At 31.4% G+C, this 21110-nt stretch overlaps 1 protein-coding gene across 2 annotated transcripts in view; it reads left to right on the top strand.

Moving 5' to 3' along the window:
• Positions 1-615: 615 nt before the first annotated feature.
• Positions 616-21110, top strand: part of LOC134693758 (uncharacterized) — a 64885-nt gene continuing 44390 nt past the window's right edge. For both annotated transcript variants that reach the window (XM_063554666.1, XM_063554663.1), the window contains exons 1-3: positions 616-719; positions 6817-6945; positions 9773-9901. The gene's annotated coding sequence lies outside the window, so the exon portion shown is untranslated. The remainder of the gene's footprint in view (positions 720-6816; positions 6946-9772; positions 9902-21110) is intronic.

Below are 21110 nucleotides of genomic sequence, written 5' to 3'. Positions count from 1 at the left end.
GATGAGGGGAAAAGTCCAAAACCTGAAACAAGATTAACAAGATCGACGTGGTTAAACGGTGATGTTCTTTCACCAAGTTCTTTCGCCAATCATGATCTTTGAATCGCCAAAACTATTACACTTGTAATCGCCGGCTGACACATTGTGTATAATGTTATAATGCTTTCGAATTTGACTTTTCATTTAGACATTTGCTGTGTACTTACTGATGTGTCACATTATTCTTTTACTTTTTTTGATCGGGCAGTCTTTTTACATTTTTTATATACATGTACATATGTACATACCTATATATACGCCAGTTCTGAAAAAAGCTGTTATTGACTTACATTTGCGTACTTGTAGATTTTTTGTGCACATAGTTCATGCATATAAAGGAAACAACTATCACTATCAACAAGACATTTAGAAACTAGAAGAAATTCAAATGGAGCAATATTTGCCTTCAACAGGCTACATTCGTTCCACTCAAATACACCCTTCGATGATAAATTATTGGAATGAAAAAAATACAACTAAGTTATTGACTGTTTTCCTCGTTCTGATTTCTTGTTTCCTAATTTATACAGACATTTATTTGTTTTGACAGAATACAGAGGATATAAACAGACGCTGTTCGGATATTTACTATAATTGGTATAGGATTAAACAGATCAACTTTGACTTTTGTACTTTTGATGGATTAATCAGAACATAAGTAACATCACTGAAAAATAAACGTAAGTATATTATACGTTAGTTGCATACTTTTAAATACATTTAATTTTCATCATATTCAGGACTTTGTGTTTTATTATAAAAGATACAAGTGTGCTTTGGATTGGAATTGAGTACTAGTTTAACATTAGAATGTATGATGAATGTTGCAGGTTTAACATTGCTATATTTTGTAAAGTTAGGAAATTTAAATGCTAAACATTTAGAATTTGCTTCTTCTTTAATCGCAGATTCGCGAAAGTTTACTGTAGAAAAAGAATTAAATGTCAAGTTTGACATCTGTAAATGTATAATTAGTAAGGATATGGATAGAATCAGAATCAAACATTCAATGCGTGATACGACATACTAAGATGCGAAACATAGACCCAAGTCAGGAGCCTCTGGCCTTTGTAAGTCTTGTATTATTTTGATTTTGAGTTTCTTGTGTACAAATTGGAAATTAGAATGGCGTTTCTTATCACTGAACTAGTATATATTTGTTTAGGGGCCAGTTGAAGGACGCCTCCGGGTGCGGGAATGTCTTGCTACATTGAAGACCTGATGGTGACCTTCTGCTATTGTTTTTTTTTTTATAGTCGGCTTGTTGTCTCTTTGACACATTCCTCATTTTCATTCTCAATTTTAGTTCCCTACATTAACGTAATCGCGTGTAAATAGGAATCAAATCGAGATGCACTTTCAAAGTGATCCGTAAAATGTAACATCATTTATTCTACTTATAGCAGCGAAACATTGAGGAAAAATCAGCAGAATTTCTCGCTATATTGAAGACCTGTTTGTGACCTTTTATTGTTGTTTGTTGAATTGGAATAACAATGCTGTCGTCATTTGTATATGAAGGTAGAAACATTATATTCCTGACCAAGCTATGCATTGCCAAAAAAACTGCGTTTGTAACCGTCAAATCGCTTATTGACAACTCAAACTCTACAAATGCAGTACCGTTATTCCCTAGTCATCAGTTTTCAAATGAAGTTGTTAGATGATGGAGTAAATCATTCAATGAAGGTTAAGCAGGATTTTTGTTTTGTTCACAATGACACAATGAGAAGATGAATATTTACTTAGTGAACATAATGTTAAACTAACATCAAAAACAAATTAAAGCTACTTTTTGCATCACCAAAAACATAAAGAGTGGCTGGATAAAATAATTTAGTATGACTCAATTTGCTTGAGTATATATCTTACAAAATGAAGTGGCGTCTCGTTTTATGTACACGAGCATGTCCCCGTTTACCACCAATTCGTACGAGATCAATCCCATGTTTGAATCTTTGAGTCATTTCCTGTGATAGAGATATTTTTTTTGTATTTAAATATATTGTTCAGGCGTAAAGCAACATTCAAATTTTAAAATATTTCAAAATTGTGCACATATTATATGTTGTTTTGTTTTGTTTTTGCCATTCATCCGTATGTTACTACTTCTTTTTAATCGGAAAGTGACGTTTTGTTGTTTGTTTATAATTGAATTTGGAGATTTTGTACCTAACGAATGCATGGGAAATTTTTCCAATAAAAATCACAGAATCTTCCTTTTCTTTAATTTAAAATCTTGAAATTGATAAAACCAACATTTATACTCGTTTTATGTTTTCACAATTAGCATAATTTGATTTAAGATACAAGTTCGAAATCGTTAGACCTCGATTATTTGCAAAATAACCTACATTGCAGTAAGTCATCTTTGGCATGGTTGCGTTTGAGATGAGCTCTTGGTTACAATGTCTTTCCCCGTTGATCGTTTATGTCATGTTATTACTGATGATGATGCTGGTGATGATAACTGACTGCTTAACGCCTATTGGTAAATATTGCATAAATATTCAGCCATGGGCACTGAAAAAGTGAACGATATAAAATATTAACCAGTATAACTTTGGCTGTTGATGACGACGAAAATTTCACTAGCGAGCTCCGTCATATTTGTATTGGCTTCTTAAAATGAAATACAACTTCATAACTTTATCGCCTCTGATATCCTTTCCTGGGTTTACATTCACCAAAAACGCCCTTTTCAAAATATATGAATAGTTATCAAAAGTACCAGGATTATAATTTTATACGCCAGACGCGCGTTTCGTCTACATAAGACTCATCAGTGACGCTCAGATCAAAATAGTTAAAAAGCCAAACAAATACAAAGTTGAAGAGCATTGAGGACCCAAAATTCCAAAAAGTTGTGCCAAATACGGCTAAGGTAATCTACTCCTGGGGTAAGAAAATCCTTAGTTTTTTCGAATAATTCAAAGTTTTGTAAACAGAAAATTTATAAAAATGACCATATAATTGATATTCATGTCAACACCGAAGTGCTGACTACTGGGCTGGTGATACCCTCGGGGACGAAACGTCCACCAGCAGTGGCATCGACCCAGTGGTGTAAATAGTTATCAAAAGCACCAGGATTATAATTTTATACGCCAGACGCGCGTTTCGTCTACATAAGACTCATCAGTGACGCTCAGATCAAAATAGTTAAAAAGCCAAACAAATACAAAGTTGAAGAGCATTGAGGACCCAAAATTCCAAAAAGTTGTGCCAAATACGGCTAAGGTAATCTACTCCTGGGGTAAGAAAATCCTTAGTTTTTTTCGAATAATTCAAAGTTTTGTAAACAGAAAAGAAGTCAGTGATGTATAAACATGTCAAAATGAAAGATACCTTTTTCGTTTAACTAATGCCAAAAGGGACTAAACATAATAGACAAATTCATTGAAAATTCATTTTTACGCGGGGGAGTACAGTACATTTAGAAAACAAAGGTTATAAACAATCTACTAATTTTTCAATGTTACGGAAGTTTTTAAAAATTATTTGATATAAATCATATTAGTACTGAAGCACCGACAAAAACAATACATTCCTGTAAAAAGTTTCTTTAATGGTATTGTGTTTAATGCATTTGCTTTGATTATAAACTAATGGTTATCAATATGAAATATGGAGGTGTGGAATGATTTCTAAGAAGAAACATATTTACAATTAAAAACCAATTGTTCAGAGAACAATTGAAGGTCTTTCCATCAAAATATATTGATATTTTGATATGAAAAGTTGTGAAACTAAGTTTAAAATGTCATTTCAATTGTCAAATGATAGCTCCTAGTAAGCTGATTCCAAAAATGTAATGTTTCCATACATTTTTTTTAAATAAGGGAGATAATTTGTTACTTCCGGTTTGAAAAATGTTACTTCCGATTATATTTAAATATTTATTTGAAACCGATTCCAAAAATATCTGGTTCTTTATACTTTTATATTAATAAAGTACAAAAAATAGCTACTTCCGGTTTACAAAAGGTCACTTCCGGTTGTGTTTTTTCAAGGTTAAATGGTTTGATACCTTTTTCTAAAAGTTGTATATCTTTATCTTGTATACATATAGAATAATAGCAAAGGTCAAAATCTAGAACGTCAATTTAAGCTATGACCTTGAGATCAATTTCAAGGTCATAAACCAAGGACCTCAAATCAAAAGACCATAGGTCTTAATTATATTTAGTTAATGAGTTATATCACCAAACGCGTATTTTTTAAATACAAGAGGGGAGAAAACTCCCTTTTACATTCAACGTACGCTTGCAATCAAAATTTAAATCTTACGACATGTCGCAACTAACAATTTAGTAAAAATAATTTGTTGATATCTTATACTGTCTTTGGATATAAGTGAAAATAAGCCAAATTCAAATATTAAAATATGACCTTGACCTTTGACCTTGACCTAATTTTCATTTTTTGGGACCAAGGACCTCAAATCAAAAGATCCTAGGTCTCTATCACTTATGGTTTATAAGATAGAATTTCATATCACTTATATCAGATGCATAAGGGGAAATAACTCTCATATGGAGCGGTCATATCGCTTCGGTCAAAATAGGACAAATCATGCGAAGGATATAACGAGCAATTTTGTAAAATAAATTTGTCATATTCTTTTACGGTTGCGGAGGAGATGCGCTAACAAGGAAAACAGTGTTTGGGGAGATAACTCCTACAAAGAAAAGTATTTGTTTACGCAGGGTAAATTTCAAAAGCGCATAAACTGTTTGATATCATATACAAAATATCTAAGCGACATATTGCGAAACAAATGTTTATCGAAAGAACAAAATTAGGCGGAAGAAAAAAAAAAAAAAAAAAAATAATCAGAAGAAAAACAATAGGTCTTTCCACAGAAAAGTGGAAAGACCTAATAAATCAACTTACATAGAAGTGTGTTTATTCGATATGATTAATACAATGTATGTAATAACCATATACATAAAGCAATCATTTTAGAAGAAATTCGATAACTCAATTTCAAATCTTCTTCAAGCCAAATGGGAACATCAAGTTATGTTGTGACGTAATTGATGACAAAAATACATATACATAAATGCGGTTAGTTAAATTATTAGATTCGGTCACATGACGTTCTTCTGTTGATTAATAAGACGATACAGACATATACAAAACAATGGAAATCCACATGATGAAATAGCTTATTGATCACACTGGTGGCTTTAGATTTTGATCCCAATTGTTAAAATTATATCGATTTTGATGTATGCAAAGCAATCAGTGTAGTATACAGAAAAATGTGTATCTATTTGAAACGGAAACTTGTCTTCATAACACCGACTGTTTAAGTTAAAAACTAACTAAGGTGTCTCAATCAGCTGTCAACGATTTTTTAACCATTTGTTTTTTTGGAATAGTGAGTATAGGGAACAATTTTGAAGAAAACAATATTCTGTTCTGGTAGAATCTTAAAGTAAATAAATTTGCACAAAACAGAATTAGAAATTTTAGCTAAGCCAACAGAACAAGATGTATGCACTTTTGCATTTCTTTTGATGTATATAATATGCTAATGGTTTTATGTTTCATAAAGAGCTTTGACATCCGTAGTTAATCTGATTTCAAACGGCAGTGATGTGCTTTCTAGTTTTTCTGCTGATTTTCCCCCAATATTTCGCTGCTATATGCACAATAAATGGAATTGAATTTTACGGATCACTTTGAAAGTGCTTCTCGAATTGATTCCGATTTACACGTGATAACGAACATGAAGAGTACGACATATTTATACATTCGATGTTGGATAACATAAATTCTACGTTTACATGAAAAAAATGGCTTTAACAAATTATGATTTGCCTTTGGAGCATTATACCTCCATTGGTGAATATTTGCGTCTGTTTCATTGATTACAGTTGTGTAGATAAATTGATTTCATTCGTTCATGATATTGATGATTATTTTCAAAGAACAATGAAATTATAAGTGTTCATGTCAAACGCCATTTTCAGTTTCGTTTCTGTTTTCTATGACTTGAACTCATTTGTTACCACTTGGGAATGAGGTTGAAAATGAGTCTTATGTAGACGGAACGCGCGTCTGGCGTACTTAATTTTAATTCTGGTACCTTACCTGATAACTATAGAGCATTCAATTCTAAAAAACATCATGATTTTTAGTAATTTGATATAAAATAAATAGTTTTTGACAACAACGTAAGCCATACTTCACGGGATATCGTGTTTTGGGGAAATCGATTAAGTAAACATATATTACCGTGTATGTTAATACTTTGTATGTCACTCCATGTGTACTTTATCTATCAGAATATGTCAGGTTGACTTATGTCATTGTGTAATACTTTCCTCATTTGACTGCTATAGTAATTTTTTCAGGCGTTATGTTTTTGTTTTATTGTTTGAACATTTGGTGAAACTAGGAAAGGTGGTTATTCTATAATTCCTCTGTATACTCTTGTTCTTGGTGCAACCTGTATTATTAAATGATAGCTTGCGTGCAGTGACACATACTTTATGCATAGAAAGGAAGATACACTAATAATAAACAATCGGCTTTGACAACTGTCAAGTGTTTCGAAAATCAGTTCAAATGCAGAAAGTGAACACTTTTACAAGAAACTAAACAATTATGTCTGAACTTCATAGATGATCAATTAATTCATAATACTAAATATACGCTGTAGTAATAAAACACCGGAATGAAAAACACACACCTAAGATATTGACTGTTTTCCTCGTTCTAAATTCTTGCTTCCTAATATATACAGACATTTATTTGATTTGACAGAATACAGAGGATATAAACAGACGCTGTTCGGATATTTACTATAATTGGAATCGGATTTAACAAATCAGCATTGACTCTTTGTACTATTGATGGATTAATCTGAATTAAGTCACACTACTAAAAATAAACGTAAGTAATCTTCAAGTTAATATCTGTTCTTTTAAATGCATTTAATTTTCAACATATTCAGTGCTTTGTGTTTTATTATAAAAGATAAACTTGTGCTTTGAATTGGAATTGCGTACAAGTTTAACAATATAATGTATGATGAATGTTGCAGGTTTAACATTTCTATATTAATGCGTGACACGATATACTAAGGTGCAAAATGTAGACTGGCACGTTCACAGAGTACTACCTCATCAAAATAACCTGAGAGGACATGTTTGGTGCAAATCATTTTATTTCCAAATTTCCAAAAAGTATCGGTCAGAAACGATTTTGAAATAAACTGTTGTAATAGCATTATATTAACAAAGAATAACTCATCAGAGAAAAAAAATGTTACATTTAACTCGCTAACGCTCAGGGTAAAATATTTGTCATAAAGGGCTAACCCGTGGTGAAATCACGATATATCTAAGCCCCCATGAATTATTTCTTAAATATAACTTTGACAATGAATAACGACGAAAATTTCACTAGCGAGCGACGCCATATTTTTACAGGCTTCTTAAAATGAAATACAACTTCATAACTTGTCGCCTCTGATATGATTTCTTGGGTTTAAATTCACCAAAAACGCCCTTTTCAAAATGTCTGAAGTCAGTGATGTAAAAAAACGGCAAAATGAAAGAAGCTTTTGCCTTCAATTAAAAACAAAAAGGACTTAACATTATAGCTGAATTCATTTAAATTCATCTTTACGCGGGGGAGTACATGTAAGAAACAAAGGTTTTAAACAATCTACTAATTTTTCGATATTACGGAAGTTGTTAAAAAATAATTTGATATAAATCATATCAGTATTAAAGCACTGATGAAAAAAATACGTTCCTGTAAAACGTTTCTCTAATGATATTGTCTTTAATGCATTTGGTTTAATCATCAACTAGTAGTTATTAATATGAAATGTGGAGGTGTGATATGATTTCGAAGGAGAGACATATTTGCAATAAATCTTCATACATATAAGAGTGTTTATACGATATGATAATTACAATGTCTGTAATAACTATATACCTAAAGCAATCATTTTAGAAGAAACTCGATAACTCAATTTCAAGTCTTCTTCAAGCCGAATGGGAACATATAGTTATCTTGTAAAGTATATGTTGACCAAAATACGTATGAATAAATGCGGTTAGTTAAATTATGGGGTTGTGTCACATGACGATCTTGTGTTGATTAATAAGGCGATACAGACATATAAGAAAAATGGAAATCCACATTATTTGATAACTTATTTATCATACTAGTGGCTGTAGATTTGGATCCCAATTATTAAAATTTGATTTAGCAATCAGTTTACACTATACACAAAAATGTGTATCGTTTTGAATGGAAACTTGTCTTCATAACACCGACTGTTATAGTTAAAAACTAACTAAGGTGTTTCATTCAGCTGTCAATGATTTTTAAACAATTTTTTTTTGGAAAAGTGTGTATTGCGAACAACTGTGGAGAAAACAATATTCTGTTCTGGTAAGTTCTTAATATAAATACCTTTGCACAAAACAGAATTAGAAATTTTAGCTAAGCCAACAGAACAAGATGTATGCACTTTTGCATTTCTTTTGATGTGTAGAATATGCTAATGGTTTTATGTTTCATAAAGAGCGTTGACATCCGTTGTTTATCTGGTTTCAAACGGCAGTGATGTGCTTTCTAGTTTTTTTGCTGATTTTCCCCCAATGATTCGCTGCTATATGTACAATAAATGAAATTTCATTTTACGGATCACTTTGAAAGTGCTTTTCGAATTGATTCCGATTTACACGCGATAACGTACATGTAGAGTACTGCATATTTGATGGTGTGATAACACAAATTCTACGTTTACATGAAAAAAATTGCTGTAACAATATGATTTTCCTATGAAGCATAATACCTCCGTTGGTGAATGTTTGCTGCGGTTTCATTGATTTAAGTTATGTAGATAAATTGATTTATCGTTTAAGATACTGATGATTATTTACAGAGAATATCGAATTTATCAGTGTTCATGTCAAACGCCATTTTCAGTTCCGTTTCTGTTTTCTATCATTTGAACACATTTGTTACCACTTGGGAACGAGGTTGAGAATGAGTCTCATGTAGACGAAACGCTTTTCTGACGTACTAAATTATAATCTTGGTACCTTACCTAATAACTATTGAGCATACAATTTAAAAAAAAAATAGTTTAAACATTTAAATATAAAATAAATTGTTTTTGCCAACAACGTAAGCCATCCTTATAGGGATATTGTGTTTTGGGAATCGATTAAGTAAACATATTTTTGGTAACGTGAATGTTAATACTTTGTATTTCACTCCATGTGTACTTTATCTATCAGAATATGTCAGGTTGACTTATGTCAATGTGTAAAACTTTCCTCATTTGACTGCTATAGTAATTTTTTTAGGCGTTATGTTTTTGGTTCTATTGTTTGAACATTTGGTGAAACTAGGAAAGGTGGTTATTCTATAATTCCTCTGTATACTCTTGTTCTTGGTGAAACCAGTATTATTAAATGATAGCTTACGTGCAGTGGTACATACTTTATGCATAGAAAGGAAGATACCCTTATAATAAACAATCACTCCAAATGCAGAAAAGTAAACACTATTACAATAAATTAAACCATTGAGTGTAAACTTAATAGATGATCAATTAATTCATAATACTAAATATATATGCTGTAATAATAAAACACAGGTCTTGAATGAAATACACACAACTAAATTATTGACTGTTTTCCTCGTTCTGAATTCTTTCTTCCTAATATATACAGGCGTTTATTTGATTTGACAGAATACAGAGGATATAAACAGACGCTGTTCGGATATTTACTATAATTGGTATAGGATTTAACAGATCAGCATTGACTATATGTGATATTGATGGATTAATCAGAATATAAGTCACACTACTAAAAATAAAGTAAGTATTCTACAAGTTTATTGCTGTTCTGTTAAATACATTTAATTTTCAACATATTAAATGCTTTTTGTTTTATTCTTAAAGAAACAGTTGTGCTTTGGATTGGAATTGCGTATATGTTTTACATTATACTAAGTATGTATGATGAAATATGCAGGCGAAACATTGCTATATATATAAGAAAGGAAATTTAAATCGTTATCATTTTGAATTTGCTACTTTCATCGCTGGTTCACAAAATATCACTGTATAAAAAGAAAAGAATGTAAGGTTTACTATGTGTTAATGCATTAATAGTATCGGTATGTATACAATCATAATCAAATATTCAATGAGTAACACGACATACTTAGGCGCGAAATACAGACTGGATTGTCCACAGATTACTATCATATCAAAATTACCCGCCCAATTAAAACATTCCTCTAAATTAAGGTAACGTTATCATTCAGATGAATTTCCCTTTTTAAACTATAGTTTTAACTAATCTATATATCATTTTTGTATTGTGCACTTTTTAATAATATCCTTCCTAATCATGTAATAGAAGTGTGACACAATTGTTGGCGTCTGTCAATCTGATGCACATTTTTTGCGTTGTACGTCATTGTTATTTTATTTTAAAGTGCTTATCATGTAAAACTACCATCAAGCAAATTTCCTGGTGTGTTTCGAGTCACTTTGCGTCTAGACTAATGAGAGCTGAGATCATTTACAGTGACAATGTTTGAATACATGATAGTCTGAACTGTGAATTTATAAAGTAGTTAGCATAGAAATAATCTGTTGGTATGATAACTTTCACGTATAAAACTTGACTAGACATTAGTGGCTTTTTTATCCACATTTATTTTCCTTAAGGAAACAAAATAAGTGAATTAGTTCCTGTTCCCTTAAAGTATGGGCGTTAACTTGACGTTTTGAACTGTTAAGTGTATTGTCATGTACTTCAAATGATCATTATGCAATAAGTGCAGTTCTTATACTTTTTCAAATCTTTCATTTCCTTTAAATCTGAGCAAGAACATTGCGCAAGCTAATTCGGCGTAAATTGGTTATCAGAAGTATTTTGAAACATTTTGAGAGTTTTGCATTATCTCTAGAATAGGAATTACAATATTGTTGTTGAAAAGGCGTTGTCGTTAATGTGTATGTGTAGATCGAAAATCTTCTATTCGTGGCTGCCTTACGCGTTTTAATTTAACAGTATTTATGTCCAATTAATATAAAATATTTACTTGATAAAAATAATGTGAAACTAAAATGAAAAACAAATTATAGCTACTTTTGTTGTTTTGAATTGAAAAGGGTGGCTTGGTAAAAAAAATGACTCGTTTCGTTTGAGTAGATATCTACAAATACAGTGAAGTCTCGTTTTATGTACTTGACCATGTCCAACACTCTTTTCCCCTTTACCACCAATTCGTGTGAGATCAATTGCAATCTCATGTTTGTATCTTTAGGTCATTTCCTGAGAGGGATATTTTTTTGTATTCACATATATCGTACAGGCGTACGATAAGCAACATTCGATGACTTGAAATGTTTCTTAAACAATCTTTTGCACACATATCATGTTGGGTTTTTTTTTTGTTTATTTTGTGTGTCTCATTAATCTGTATGTTACTGCTTACTTAAAGTTGAAAGTGAAGTTTTGCTGTTTATAATTAAACTTTGACTTAAGGATGAAGTCGAAAACAGTCTCGATCACCCTCATATGTGTACTGACTTCTAAAATGAAATACTACTCAAATACTTAGGTGAGTCTGAAACGCTTTTATTCCTTTAAATTCACTAAACACGTGCACATCCTTTTCTAAATAATTGAAGTCAGAGATGTACAAAAACGTACAAATGTAAGAAGCTTCTTTCTTTAGATTAACGACAAAAGGAACCAATAAGAATTGCCGAAATCATGTGAATTCTACTTTTCGCGTAGGATTGGGAACCTAAGGTTCAAGATTATTTCTAAGTAAATCAACGGTCACGGAAAATATTAGAAAATATTTGATAAATATCATATAATACCGAAGCACGGACTAAAACAATTCATTCCTGTAAAACTGTTTTCTAATGGTAGTGTCTTGTTTTTTTTGCTATTATTAACTAAATCTATCAAATATTAGATATGAAGGTGTAGTATGAATGTCAAGACGAGACATTTTTATAATAAACAAACATACATAGAAGTAGACACATGTATTTACTCGATATAATTATTACACTGTATATAATAACCATATACATAACGCAATTATTCTGGAAGAAACTCGATAACCCAATTTCAAATAATCCGCAAGCCAACCGAGAACATATAGCTATGTTGTGACGTATATGTTGACCAAAGTGAGTATGAAGAAAACCAGTTATTTTAATTATGATATTATGTCACTTGACTTATCTGTGTCGATTAATACGATAAAGACATATAAGAAAAATGAAATCCACAATATTTGATAACTTATTTATCACACTTGTGGCTGAAGATTTTATTCCCAATTATTTAAATCATATCGAGTTTGATGTATGCCACGCCATCAGAATAGAGTACACAAAATGTGGGTCAATTGAAATGGAAATAAGTCTTCATAATGCATATTGTCTAAATCAAACGACGTGTCTTTGTTTGTTTGAATGATGAGTTTTGCGGACACAATATTCTGTTCTTGGAGAAACTTAATATCAAAATACATTTGCACAAAACATATACAGAATTAGAAAATTTAGTTAAACCAACAAGATGTATGCACTTTTGCATTTCTTTTGATGTATATAATATCCTAATGGTTTTATGTATCATAAAGAGCGTTGACATCCGTCGTTATTCTGATTTCAATGCAGTAGTGATATGCTTTCTAGTATTTCTACTGATTTTTCCACAATGTTTAGCTGCTATAAGTACAATAAATGGAATTGAATTTTACAGATCACTTTGAAAGTGCTTCTTGAATTAATTCCCATGTACACGCGATTAAGTAATGTAGAGAACTAAAATTGAGAATGGAAATGGGGAATGTGTCAAGGAGACAACAGGCCGACCACAGACAAAAACAGCAGAAGGTCACCACCAGGTCGTTAAAATAGCAAGAAATACCCGCACCCAGATGCTTTTTTAGATGGCCTCTAATCAAATATATACATTCGACCGTTGGTTTTCCCGTTTGAATGGTTTTACACTAGTAATTTTGGGGCCCCTTATAGCTTGTTGCTCGGTGTGAGCGAAGGCTCCGTGTTGAAGGCCGTACTTTAACCTATAATGGTTTACTTTTTGAATTGTTACTTGGATGGAGAGTTGTCTCATTGGCACTCACACCACATCTTCCTATATCTAGTTCAGTGATAATGAACGCCATGCTAAACTCCAAATTGTACACAAGAAACTAAAATTAAAATGATACAAGACTAACAAAGGTCAGAGGCTCCTGACTTGGGACAGGCGCAAAAAAATGCGGCGGGGTTAAATATATTTGTGAGATCTCAACCCTGCCCCTATACCTCTAGCCAATGTGGAATAGTAAACGCATAACAATACGCACATTAAAGTGCAGTTCAAGAGAAGTCTGATGTCCGAAGACGTAACAAAAGAAAATAAACAAAATGACAATAATACATAAATAACAACAGAAATACTAGCAGTTAACTGACATGAATTCAAACTTGCATATTTGATGATATGGTTTTACAAATTATTTATAGAGCGTCAAATTCTCATTATACAAACTGTGGGAACAAATAAAATTAGTAATTTTGAATAATTGAAATTAAAAAAAAGTCATCAAAATTCAGGACAAATTAATGATTATTCAGGACAAATTAAAGAGATTATTCAATGGACATTGTCTGCCACGGTAGACATACAGAACTCTCAGAATTGCTGATTAAAATACATGTAGTTGTTTAGCGTGACTTGCACCTAGAATACAATTTGTCCAGTAAGAAAAGACTTTGTTGAGCATCTATCCATTCAGAATAAAAACGAACGCCTAACTTTACAAATGTCCTTACTGCCAGACAGGAGAACTTTGGGGATTACTATATGTATATACCAGTCATTACAGTAAAACATGTATCTAGAGCCAAGTTTCCAATTTATTTTCTTACAGTCGGATCAAACAGAAATATAGTTGACAAATCTTGAAAGCGTCTTCATTTTATGTATAAAATGAATTGTCTGCCATATCTACCGTTCACAACACAATTGCAATTAGCGCAACATCATGCTTTTAACGGTTCTTGCTATGATTACGCATTGAAAATAAATTGAAGGAATTGAATGAATCTATAAAAAATTCAAATTTATTATCATGACTTAAATTAATTTATAAACACATTTTCATCATGACTTAAAAGATTTTTGTAAATTTTTGTTACTACATTTTTTTTAACGAAGGAATATTGTCGTTGCATGACAATTTAATGCACTATTGACAGCATTGATTAACAAAGTTATTACAGAAAGTACAAAATAGCGTGCTGCATATAGCTTTGGTCTTTGGCTTTGAAGTTTATTAATTAGCAACTAATTCATATGTCGTAAGCACTTTAAATATATAATACCATGAATACTGGAAATATTTTAATGTTACACGCGATTTCTAAAGTCTACGTTGCGGTTACCTATTATTAACGATCATTTAATCATACGGTTAGGTAAACGTGATAAATTAGTTATTAATATATATCATTTACTATGTAACATTTATAATACGCTACATTGAATTAGACGTAATTTCAATTAAACGCGACTGTACATATTCTTCATGTTTATACATCCAGCAATGCACCAAGAGCAGTCACGCGTTTCATCTTAAAGCTTCTACTTTGAACTCATTGTTGTGACAACTCTTTAGAAACACTAGTATATTTAGCTGTAATTACTTAGCGCCATGATTGACAAATTCCTTTTCTGTCTCATTAAAGTAACAATAAAGAGCGATAATTTGTTTTGAACATCACCATTCCAGATAGGTCTCTGGAGAATAAGATCTTTTTACATATTTATTGATAAACCTTCTATTCTAATAGCTACGGTTTTAGCTCACTGCTTTCATTTTGTTTCCAATCAAGTAATAATACCCATGGTATTATGGGATGAGCTCTCGATTTATCTGAGGGCATATTGGTAAAATACAGTTTTACTTAGAACTTTCTATCGTCTTTGTGTATTAGCTTTCAAATGTTAAGGTTAGATTGTTCCTGATTACGAAAGCCCAAACAAATGCTTCGAGGCCACGTATATTATCACGTTTTTTATTCAGTCGGTAGCAATAACAGAAGAAATAACAAAATATCAAATTATTTTAATAATAGTTATATCGAAACGTCATTCAATAAGAACAATGTATATTGACATTTAAAGCTAAATTCGTCACAATTCTGATAAAAAAACATTTCTTAAACATTATCTTTTTTTTAATACAGTGCATATATCCTGAAATGTAAATGAAATTTCAGATACTTTAAGAAAATATTATTCATTTTCACTCTGACCATGCATCAGATATTTTCCACTTACTAGAAAGATGTTTGAGTTAACGTATATACTCAATGTGAATTTAAATAACAACACTACACATTCATCCAACTTACTTTAAATTCGTGATTTTGATAAACCGAGTTGATGCGATAACCTTTTGAAAATATCGCTACATTTACCATTTATCCTCTTGCATTATACTAGTATGCATAATGCTACCGAATTTTGTATTGGTATTTTTGTTGTACATATTGCAGTTCATAGGGTTGCGTAATACAATGGCATGCTACGCTAATTTTTTTAGAGACGACTACATGCGGGATTTTCTCGCTGCATTGAAGACCCGTTGGTGGCCTTCAGCTGTTGTCTGCTTTATGGTCGGGTTTGAAAATTTCATCATTTCCATTCTCAATGTTATACAATATGACGAAAATATCAATAAAAATAGAAATGACGTTGATATCAAATGCACGTGATTCGTGTGGCTCAAATATTTATTTGCAGCATTTATTATCTATTGGAAAGCAGTGAAATATAAAAGCTTTTATTATTATTTCCAAACACTAATATGTACGAATCATGCTCCTTGAACGTCATTTTGTAAATGTGTGTCGTTACTACCACCAATTAATATCAGATGACGAAAATGAGATTGTTATTAGTAGAAAAAAATAAGGCAAATTGTCAAAGACTTCTTTTACTATCGTACATAGAGTGATATGAAATCAAACAGAATAATATTTATATTATGTAATAAATAAAACGTGTTCTTCCATCATTTGTTTATGTGTTGGTTGCTAATCGTTAACTACAAATACTTCATAAATATATTCACTCAGAAAGAGTGCATCCTGAATAATTTATCACAAATATGATTCGACGTTAATAGAGAGCGGGATTCGAAGTGCTACTTGGTAATTTTCAATAACGGTACTAGTATTTCAGTTTTTTGGCATGAACTGTCTCAGCTTTTCCAAGCATATTATGATAATGTTAACTAGTTAGCTGATAATTGTGTTATACTTCAAAACAGATAGTTTGGTTCGTTGTTATGATGGTAATTTCATTTTTTATATTGGTTTGCGATCTTGTAGCTTGATGAAAACCCACGTGCGAAAGTTGAATGAAACGAAACAACAATGTTAAAAACTTATTTGAAGATCAAAAGAATAAGTTAACTTCATCTCTGCATAATGTGTTATACATGTTATAGTAAACAAATAAAAAATATAAAGGTGTAGTATGCTTTCCATTGAGACAAAAACGTTAACAAGCTCGCTATTTATTCACACCAATACTCTACTGAGATTATTTTTAACTATGTTTCTGTAAAACAAATATTTTCTTTAAAACAAGCAGCATCTAAAAGTACAAATATTATTATTACAAGTGATAAAATGCTTTAAATTTAGGTTTTTCTTTAATTTGGTTTGAAAATCAAAGAAGATAAAAATTTAAGCTTTGATTACGTTTTATTTTATATTTGTTAAAGCCATTATGTATTTCACAGTGTTCATGATAGTTATCAAAGGTACCAGGATTATAGTTTAGTACGCCAGACGCGCGTGTAATCTTCATTAGACTCATTAGTGACGCTCATATCAAAATAGTTATAAAGCCAAACCAGTACAAAGTTGCAGACATTGAGGACCCGAAATTCTAAAAAAGATGTACCAAAATACAGCTTAGGCAATGCATTTATCCATCGGCTTCGGCTGGGTCACTTTATTCAGAGATAAAAAAAATAATTTAATTTGGGTTCGAAATTCATTATTAGTGATGTAACTAACATGACAAATATTAAATAGCATTCTGGACTTGAGTCTACAGACTCTTATCGAAAACTAGTAAAGACGAAACCATATCCCTTTTTTCATATTTACCTAATTATTTCGAAAACATTGTAATATATTTGCGACAGAGACGATAAAAATGTCATTTATACTTCGAGAGTATTGATATTTACTGAATTCATGTTCTTCCATCTATCTTCAATGTTTTGCAATCATAAACAAGATTTAGTATTGTTTTGTATAAACCCGTAGATTTGATTACTATCACTAATGAATGCATGTATATATGAGACGTCCGGACGGTAATGAATTGTTGTAAATATGTGACCTCAACTCCCGGATGCGATGCATTTTCCAGTGTTATTTGATAAGATGTAGTACTGTTTGATTATTCCTATTTTGAAATTATTGTTTAAAGTTGAATCGTGTTGGTGTGAGTCTCAATTATTCTGTAATGGTTTATATTCCAATCTCAAGAAATAATGGTTGTTTAAGCCTCATATGCAGTTTCTTTTCGACAATTACAGGCTTTTGTTATATATGAATAGCTTTTGCATTGTTAACTATAGCTGTCTATGTTGTTTGTTCAGGGTATACGCAAACTGAAAAATTACTTAGATCGTCAACAATATTTGTGCATCACTTACATATTACAAACTGCAATCATTTGTGTAAAATGTATTAATTCATTTTGGGTGTCAAAAGATAATGTCACCAGATTTAAAGGTATGACTTCAAACACTGACCATACAAGCATTGATTGCAGTTGCATATCTAAATAGATGCAGTTTGTAACTTCATCTCCTCCTATTAAAAAGTAAGTTCCTGCTTGATAAGCGCAAATAGAAAAATTCTAAATTTTCATCGGAAAATGAATTATAAAAGTACCTACCGATAAAAAAGATTTAAGTCGGAAAGTAGATATCAAGTGACAAAAACAAATGCTTAATGTCATCAAACGAAAGTACCATTATTGTGCTGAATAAATATGGGTAAAAGTGGTTCATAGCATTAAGCAACATGTCCACTGTTCAGATATTCCCAAAGATAAACTAGTGTTATATCTTGGTCTCTAGAAATTGATATCACGTCCTTGTGAAAATGTATATAATATAGATTCTTACATTGATACCAGTGGATTATCGGATTTATCCAATCGAGATAGATAAATTATCAATTTTAAAGTTCGAGCCGCCTCGGCGAGTACTTTAAAATTTATAATTTAACTATCGAGATTGGATAAATCCGATAATCCACGAGTAAATATGTAAGAATCTGTTTCTCTAATGATTAAAAAGACATTTTCTTTTTTTGTTTACCGAAAATCCCCTTCGAGTGCCTTTCACATTGCACGAAGTTGTCAATTTCATTAACACCTGTTATCATATTTTGGTTCATCCAGTCAGCCAAAAAGGTCATGACCCTTAAAATCATCCAATGATCTTCTGAGATCACCAGCAACCACACGTTGATTAAATTTTTTCATACAATGGGATCGAAAAGGGATAAATTTCCATAAAATTAGAGAAACAGCGTTATGTAAAGTTAACAATACTACAACCGACCATATATGCCGCCTTCATGGAGTGCAGATTGTTGCATATCATGCAGTTTAACTATAAAGTCACCTGAGTGATGACTTATTGGGATATTCCTAAATATTTCATATGTAGACTGACTTCAGAGAGTTCAGTGCATTTCGCAAGGAAAACAACTTAATACAATGGATAAAACTAAAAACCAAATACATATGTCATATGTCGAAGAAGACTTTGTACACGTCATACATGAAATGTGCTGGTAAGTTATCTGTATTATAGGCTTCTTTTGTATCATTTCATAATTATGAAGGATGGTGGTTTAAAGACCAACGGCAAATTAAATGCATCAACAAGATGAAATTTCATATTGTCGTGTAAGAACATACGACCTCATACACTTCAGGCGAACACGATACAACAGGACAACAAAGGAGTCAAATGACCTTTGAAATCAGAAAGATTCAAAATTATGCTGCATGCCTATCATGAATACGTTATTACGCTGTCTAGCTCTTTTCGATGTTTCCTTCAGGCTTTGTTGGTTACTTTGATTATTAAGAAATAATTTATTGAAAAAAGCAAAACCACAAAAATACTCCGAGGAAAATTCAAAAAGGGAAGTCCTTAATCAAAAAACAAAATCAAAAGTTCAAAAACATCAAACGAATGGATAACAACTGTCATATATATATATCGACATATATCAGGCCATAGATTGTTGGAAATTTACACATGGCCTGCGCCGTGATATTCGAATTTTTTTCCTGAGCGGATTTTAGTGTTTTGGGGATTTTACTTTTTGATATGTCCCTTTTTAATCAATATACGCGATTTGAATGTCGGTAAACGACTGTTACCTTTATCACACATAAACAATTATTTTGTTCCTCCTTAATTAATACCTGAAATATATATGTTGCTGTCCCAATTCTTATCCAGATAAAGTTTCTGTTTAAATAATTTGATGTAACAGAACATTATACATTTTTAACGGATGAAAAACAGTTATCAAAAGATTTACTAATTATACGTTTAATCCTTTGAAAAAGTGCAAATCTGTCATTATTAAAATATACTATGTATATGATTAATCGTGATATTCAATGACCATGCTAATGATATCAATATACTGTTACGTGTTAATGTGGTACAATTTGATCAGGAAAATTCTCTTTGAAACCAACGATCTTGTTTATGTATCATAGTCTACCTGTAAACATACTTGTTTAGGCCGTTTGTTTTCTCGTTTGAATTGTTAAACAATAATTTTGTCGTGTCGCGGCAATTTATGGCTGACTTTGTGGAATGGGCTTTGCTCATTGCTGAATCCGTACGGTGACCTATAATTGTCAAAACTTCAGTGTCATTTGGTTTCATATGGACAGTTGTCTCATTGGCAATCATGCCACTTCTTCTTTTTTATATTTAAAATGAGTATTGCACAAATATTTAGTTTGAGTGCCAATGACATAACGTTTCGACAATTACCAAGATGACATGGTTAATAAAGTTAATATAGGCAGGTCAACCAGCTTTGATTGTCAGGTGTTGTTGTCAAATACATGTACAGACCTTAGTTTTCTCTTTCATTTTCCATTAAATTTGGTAGCAGACGTCCAATAACTAGGCTGATCAAAAATTTATGAATTGATTTTCATATGATTTGATTTTGTTAATTTAATGATTATTCATCTAAGCTGATATTTACATACACTAAATAAACTATAAATACATAAGTAGCATATATTTTTGTCATTAACACTGATTAATCATTGATACCAAACAATATATCCCATTTTCAGCTTAGAAACCTACACTTTCATTTGTTTACATAAATAAGGCCGTTATTTTTCTCGTCTGAATTGTTTTACATTGCCTTATCGGGGCCTTTTATAGCTGACTATGCGGTATGGGATTTGCTCATTGTTGAAGGCCGTACAGTGACCTTTAGTTGTTAATTTCTGTGTAATTTTTTTGTCTTTTGTCGATAGTTGTCTCATTGGCAATCATACCACATCTTCTTTTTTTACTATTATAATTTTTTGAAACAAACCGAATACATCCTATTATCTTTTGTTTTTAATGGATATAATTTATTTGAAGAAAGGCGCGTCTTGTCTACCAAATTTTACACCTGGTATCAAGGTTTTTTTTGATACGATGAAAAGTATTATACCAAAAAGTAAAATCACAAAAATACTGAACTTAGAGGAAAATCCATTCGGAAAGTCTATTATCACATGGCAATATCAAATAACAAAACGCATAAAAAATGAATGGACAAGAAATGTCATATTCCTGACTTGGTACAGGCATTTTCAAATAGGGTGCCTTTAAAAAAAAATGCTTGTTAATTTAGGCAACAGAAATGCAGATGCTTTAAAAATCTCCTAAATCGG

The sequence above is a fragment of the Mytilus trossulus genome, chromosome 12, assembly GCF_036588685.1.
Source record: "Mytilus trossulus isolate FHL-02 chromosome 12, PNRI_Mtr1.1.1.hap1, whole genome shotgun sequence".
Taxonomy (NCBI): domain Eukaryota; kingdom Metazoa; phylum Mollusca; class Bivalvia; order Mytilida; family Mytilidae; genus Mytilus; species Mytilus trossulus.
This window is presented reverse-complemented; position numbering and strand designations above follow the sequence as displayed.